The following is a 6,686-nucleotide window of genomic DNA, read 5'->3' as shown; positions in this document are numbered from 1 at the left end:
AATATATATATACATATACTATGTATGTATGTATGTATGAGATGTTTATTATAACTATATTACTTATGTGAAAGAAAAAATAGATAGAAAGAAGTTTAATAAATGCATCATAATTTTAATTTATTTGAAAAATTTAGCCATAAATTTGTTTTCTCAAATGCATTTTGCATTGGAATTATACATTCCCATACATATTTTTTAATATATAAATTGAGAATTTTTTTTTAAATTATAATACAAAACCCTTTAATAATGCCTTGCAACACAGTAAGAGAGCATGTTATCATGAACATTCATTACAAATAAATAAAATTTGTGGATTTTTGTTCATGATAGATATCTCTAATGGAAATACTATTGAAATCTTAAACTCTATTAGTGAATTTTTCTAGTGGATTTTTGGTGGATTTGCTAGTTCAAAACAACATCATGAGTATCATTTAAAAGTTCACTAAAAGAAATGTTGGTTTTTTATAGATTTATGCAAAAGATTCTCCAATACCCTCTTTTTTTTGCATAAAATAATCAGAAATTTATGATGAGCAAAATTAGCTGAAAAATTAAGTTTTCAACCATTAATCCATTAATAACATAAACTAATTTTTCTTAGCAGATTTTTAGAAAAATTCAGCTTTGTATAATCATTTTTTTTACAAGATAGTATTAGATTACTTATAAGCATTTTATATTAATAATTGAATAATCATGCAATCAAATTAGGTATATTATGAAAAATAGAATATGAATATTTTAATTTCTATTAGAGCCGAAAACACAAAAATATATATAACTTATTGATAAAAATATAATATAATACATTTAATCAACACTGTCTGTCTGTCTTACTTGCTTTGTTTGTCTACTTTTTACCCTGATTACCGCATGTTAATATTGTGTTTTATTAAGCTACATTGTAGGGGATTTCCCTGTAAAAATTATAAATAAAGGAAATTACTCAATCGCTTTCTCTCCATGTCTATTGTATGAAAAAGAGTTATATTTATGGAAGGTGTTACATTTTCTTTAGGTGTACAATTATAATTTTATTTATTAAGTATCTATTTTCAGTAATAATTAAAACTTCCCAGAGTTATGCATAGGTCGTCAAAAACTCCATCCCAATCCATTGAAGACACTCCTCTTACTTTTAATTATCAATAAACTTAAATTGTAATCGATGTTGAGCAATATTTCTTAAATATTCTTATATTACTCTCATTTGTTTATAACAATCTTTAATAACCATCCTTATATTATTAAATCTATATGATATCAGCGTAATAGGTGGCTCATTCTTACAAACAAATGTTGTTTACAATAATATTTAAAAAAATCAATAATTAATGATATTATAGATAAAGAGATCAATTATTACATAAAAGGAAATAAATAACAATATTTAAATATAATAAAAAAAAGAGCATGCATGAGGTAGATTTTTTAAAATATTAGAAAAAAAATAAAAGAAAAAAACATGCATATAATTTTTTTATCTTGCATACTATTAATAATGTTTGAAAATATCTCATTATTTTTATTTTTACCCAAGTAAATAAATTAATCTTTACATAGTCATTCTCAATATCATGCAAGTAAGAGATTATTCAATGTTAATAATAAGGTTCCTGAATTATGACCTCTTCTTCTTGATGGGCAACTTTTGTAACATCTTTATTATCCATTCTTTCTCCAATATTTTAGGCTAATTAGTATTATCTCTTATTCTTCCAAGCCAATCTCTTCAACAACTTTTAATTGACTAAATATACCAATAAACTCAGAATGATGGAAAGCCATTGACAACTTGATTGAAAGAATTATACCCAAACATTAGGTAGTCCAACTATTTAGCCTCCTTAAAAAATTTAGTTTTATGTTCAGATTTGGATTTCACTTTCTTATAGAATTCTTTCTAGCCTATCATGTTCTTTTAGTCTAGGATTTAGATCTTTAAATTAATAATTCTCAAGTCGAATCTTCTCAATATAAACCTTATGCACTCCTTCAACTTAAATCAAATTTAAACAATTAAAACATCAAAAACTTTCTAGAACTTCAAATCTTTTTCATAACTTTAAAAATTAAAACTCCAACAAACTTTCTAACACTATGAAATCCTAAAATTTCAAAACTTCAAAATCTTTCAAAAACTTCAATTCTTTTCAAAATCTAAGATTTTAGAATTTCAAATCCTTTTGAAAACTTCAAAGTTCTAAACTTTTAAAACTTCAAAATCTTTCCAAAACTTCAATATCTGTAATACTTAAAGCTTCAACATCTTTCCAAAACTTGAAAGTCTTAAAGCTTTAAACAACTTCAAACTTATTTCAAAACTTCAAAGAAAAAAAACCTTTTTCAAAATGACAAGGCATTTCTTAAATTTATAACCAACCTTTAAACTCAACTTTAAACTAAATTCAAATAAAATTCAAATAATCTTCGAACAACTTTAAATAAACTTCATAATTTTTTCAACATTTCAAAAATTTAAACATTTTAAAACCCTTAAAACAAACCTAAAATTCAAATTAATCATCTTGAATCAAACCTTTTCAAGTTAAATCAAACTCAAGTTAAATTCTATCATCTCAAATCAAACATTTCAAAGAAAAGCCAACCTTTAAATCTAAATCACACTCAATCAACAAACTTATAATTCCAATCGTTAGGGTGTGCTCTTATAGTTGGTTAGCCCTTTTTGTTAGGCCTTTCCATATTACATCATCATTGAAATGTGAGACCTAATATTTCAATTTCAAAACAAATCTTTTCAAATCCTAAGTATATTCATTTGAAGTATTGAAACATCAATCTTTTAATCTTGTATGATATAAAATAATACATTAATTAAGAGTATTCTCAAGAGCCACGATTTCTGTGATGTAATTAACTATGAGAGTTTTTCCTTGTAGGGGTTCCAAACAACAGAATAAAATAAATCATATTGTATACACTCCTAAGGTAAGGAAAAAATCTTTGGTTATGCAGACCAATAAAATTTAAAGATTTTTCACATCTAAGTGATTAGATATATTCTAAAGTAATATTTTTGTCTCTTAAAGTAGTATATTATTCTTCAAATGACACATTTGATCTTTTACATAAAAATCTTTCAAAATTTTTACCAGACACATCATCATCATCATAAAAAATTTCCTACCAGAGAGATTCCGTTGGGATGCATCCTCTCTAAAACACTTGTATTGGCCTATATGATTTTTCATCGTTAGAGTGTATGTATCCCTTTCAAAGTTAGACTACCTATCTCATTCTCCTTGGAATTTACACCACCAAATCATGGAATGGGTCCACTCAACATGCTTCGAACTTTGAGTCCTTTAAGTTTTTGTTTAAAGATTATTTAATGAGTATGGTTTAGAACTCTCTTTTGTCAAATTCAATGCTTTGATTGAGTTCTCTTTTGCATGAGTTTATTATTAAATTCACAAAAATTTAGAAATTTGAAATTAAACTACCCTTTGATATCCTTCTTACATGAAAGATGTTAACCCCAAGTTAATTCTCTCCTTTGAAAATGGAACAAATCTGACACTCAATCCAATTAATCTCAATAGTTTTCCTGTCATTAAATTTGGAATGGGTTTTAATTACTTCAAAATGACAACGTAATCTTAGCTTTTTCATGATAGACCCCCTCAAATTATTGAAAAAAAGGAAGTCTTGATGGAATTTAAACTCAAGTCTGAATCTGATTTCTAGCTCTTAAAGAGAAGATTTGTTGGATGTTCCTCTATTGTGATTGCTTTTATTATTGTTGTTTATTGGATCCAAAATCATTCTAAGGAAATAAAAAATCACCATGTTATTAAAGTCTCTGAAATGACTGAGATTATTGAAATGATGGATGAGAAATAAACTGAAGTGTTGATGAAGTTAATAATGCCCCATCAGTATGTGAAGTTGGCTCATCTTCCAAAGCTACTTCTGTGTTAACCAAAACCGAATGAAGGAATAAGCATAAGAGACTTCACAAGAAGTACTTATGGGTTTATAAGGAAAGAAAATTAATTGAGAAGAATGATACTCATGAAAATGAATGACTTATCTAAAATCTCTTCTCTATTGGGAGGAAGAATGTTTCACTCACTTTCTGTTGCATAAAAAAAAGAAGATGCTTTGACAAACATTGCTCGTTGGGTGAATCTCAGTTAGTATTCGAGTTATCACATTAGGATTGACATGAGTATGACTATGCTAAGAATACAACGAGTCTAATTCATATCACCTTGCATGTTACGAGTCCGTATTTAATGACCCTTATTTTAGAAATAAAAAAATTATATTTTTCTACTTATTACATTTGCCATAATTTTAAAATTAAGCATGTAGTAAGCTTGGCCATATGTAAGACCAACTCTTTCAAAAATTTTTCTAGGTGACACCCTTTAGATCTCTTTGATCTCTAAAATGAGGCCGGTGTGACAACCCCGTTAAAGTCATACATACCTGGAGACTTATCCTGAGCACTTAGAAGCTGGTTAGGACACCTTCTTGTTAGATTTGTGCTTGGTTAGGATAAGGGTACTAGGTAGTAATTTCGACATCTCTGGCTTTTATTCACTGTTGGATTAGTTGTTCTAGCCAAGTGTCATTTTTTTTAAATTTTTTGGTGTACTTGTGTTCTTGATATGCACGATAGTGCATTATGGATTCTTCTATAGGGAGTCGTGTCTATATATATGCACACACACATGTACCATTAAAGGGGGGGTGGCAGGTGATGATTTTTACCAACCTTTTGCTTGCAGGTGTCATTTAGCTCCTCTGATAAAAAGACACAACTCATTATATGTTGTTGGCTTTCTCGCTGAAGTTGTTTTCATGCAGTTCGAGTCTTTTTTTCTGTTTTTTTATACTTTTTGAGTCTTAGGAGATTCATGTAATAAAAATAAGGTATAGGCATGGGTTCCATGGTATTATGCGAATAAATCCACGTGATGGGGACCAACAGCAATTGGCTCGCGTCTCTTACCTTAATTCCAAATCTCATTCATGTATAGAATTAAGGCCAGACTTGTACTTATGCGATGTCTGACTATCTTTTTTTCTAGGATATGTTGCCGACCCAACGACACGACCTTTCATTATTTTTGACTTGTTTATTGCATTCTTGTATCTTTGCAAGCATGAATTATTTTCTCTTATTTATTTTTGGTTGATCTGGAATGCTCAAAAAATTATAAGCTTGGCTCATTATGGACCTCAAAATTATAAATTTTCTACTCAAAATCCTAATAATAAAAGTTTGAGATAATCAATATTTTAGGATTAAAATTGTCAGGACCGTTAAAAACTTACATTTATTTTTCTACATGGTCTTTGAGCTGAATTTTAAATGGTTGCATGGCATGACTCTCACCCAAGTCATAATTAATATGGACTTCACAATATCTAAGGACTGTTTTAGATAATTTCATGATTTTGCATGTCCTGAGGATGAGTCGCCGTACTTCTCCAACCCGACTGGCCCAACATATCTTTCTATATGGGAGGTTATCTAGAAAGCTTACGTCGTTGGAATGCCCCTAACCTAGATGGGGCACAAGTCCTTTGTTGGGAGTGTTTCTAAATTTGTAGCTGAACCTTCCTTTCTCTTCCTTTCTTTTCCTTTCTAGCAGCATCCTTACCATTTTTATTGGTATACGTTCCATCTTTTGGAGCTCCATCTTATAGTCATATAATATAGTTTCATTCCTTTGACCTTAGAGATTTGAGGTCCCTATAGACGAATCAATTCACGGATTGCTGATCAAGAATTTCTGAATGCGTCGAGTCAACTACGTTCACGACTATGTAGACTTAAAGTCCTAGTAGCTTTGAAAGATGGGTTCATGTTACTGATACACCAAAATAATGTTTTATTTTAAGTATACATTTTATACTTATTTTTGATGATATTACACTTTAAAAAAGGGTATTTTTATATTTTTGTTGTAGACATATCAATTTTAAGCATTTGGAGCAAAAGTAGCAAAAAAGAGGAGATTTGGCGCTTAAAGTGCCAGAGACGATACTTGATAAATTAAGACGGTTCAGTACAAATTTTGAGTGGATTTTGAAGGCTTTAAATGTTTCAAACACCCTCTTGAAGTGATTTAATGCATCCAAACACTTTGGAAGGCTCTTTAATGAAGGGATATGTCTTTTGAATGAATGGACATGTCTTTTGAGATTCAAAAGGTGTAGCTTTTAGAGAAAATTTGGGAGAAAATTTTGAATTCTTTTTGAGAAGAGGCAGCCACTAATTAAAAGGAGAGGAGTCTAGGCTAAAGAGAGGTTCAGTGGAGAAGAGAGAGAGAGGCGTGAAAGAGAGAGTGAGGGACTTGGAGATTTTCTTCGAGGGTTGTAAGAGGAGAGGAAAAGTGAGAGATTTCTTCTTCATTACATTTCCAAGAGAGAATTGAGAGTTTTTGTAAAGAGGGAAAATGCTTAAAGAGAACTTCTAGAGATTTGCTTGGGAAGGAGTATGAGATAAGTTGTGTCTTTTATTTCTTTGTTTTGTAAACTTGTTTTAATATATGAAATCCATGTTTTGTTATTTCCTTTTCATGAATTTTGTGTATTCTTCTTTATCCTTCTCCCTACTCTAAGATATGATTTTGTGAAGAATTGATATTGTTTTATACGGTTTTAAATATCAATAATTTGTGATGATTTGAACTCTA

At 29.3% G+C, this 6,686-nt stretch overlaps 1 protein-coding gene across 1 annotated transcript in view; it reads right to left on the bottom strand.

Annotated features, from left to right (window-relative positions):
- Nucleotides 1-6,686, bottom strand: part of LOC110027155 (dehydrin Xero 2-like) — a 15,075-nt gene that overhangs the window by 1,464 nt on the left and 6,925 nt on the right. The gene's annotated exons all lie outside the window — the stretch shown is intronic.

This window comes from Phalaenopsis equestris, unplaced genomic scaffold (assembly GCF_001263595.1).
Source record: "Phalaenopsis equestris unplaced genomic scaffold, ASM126359v1 Scaffold000417, whole genome shotgun sequence".
Classification (NCBI taxonomy): domain Eukaryota; kingdom Viridiplantae; phylum Streptophyta; class Magnoliopsida; order Asparagales; family Orchidaceae; genus Phalaenopsis; species Phalaenopsis equestris.
The sequence above is the reverse complement of the archived record's forward strand: the minus strand, read 5'-3'. Positions and strand labels throughout refer to the sequence as shown.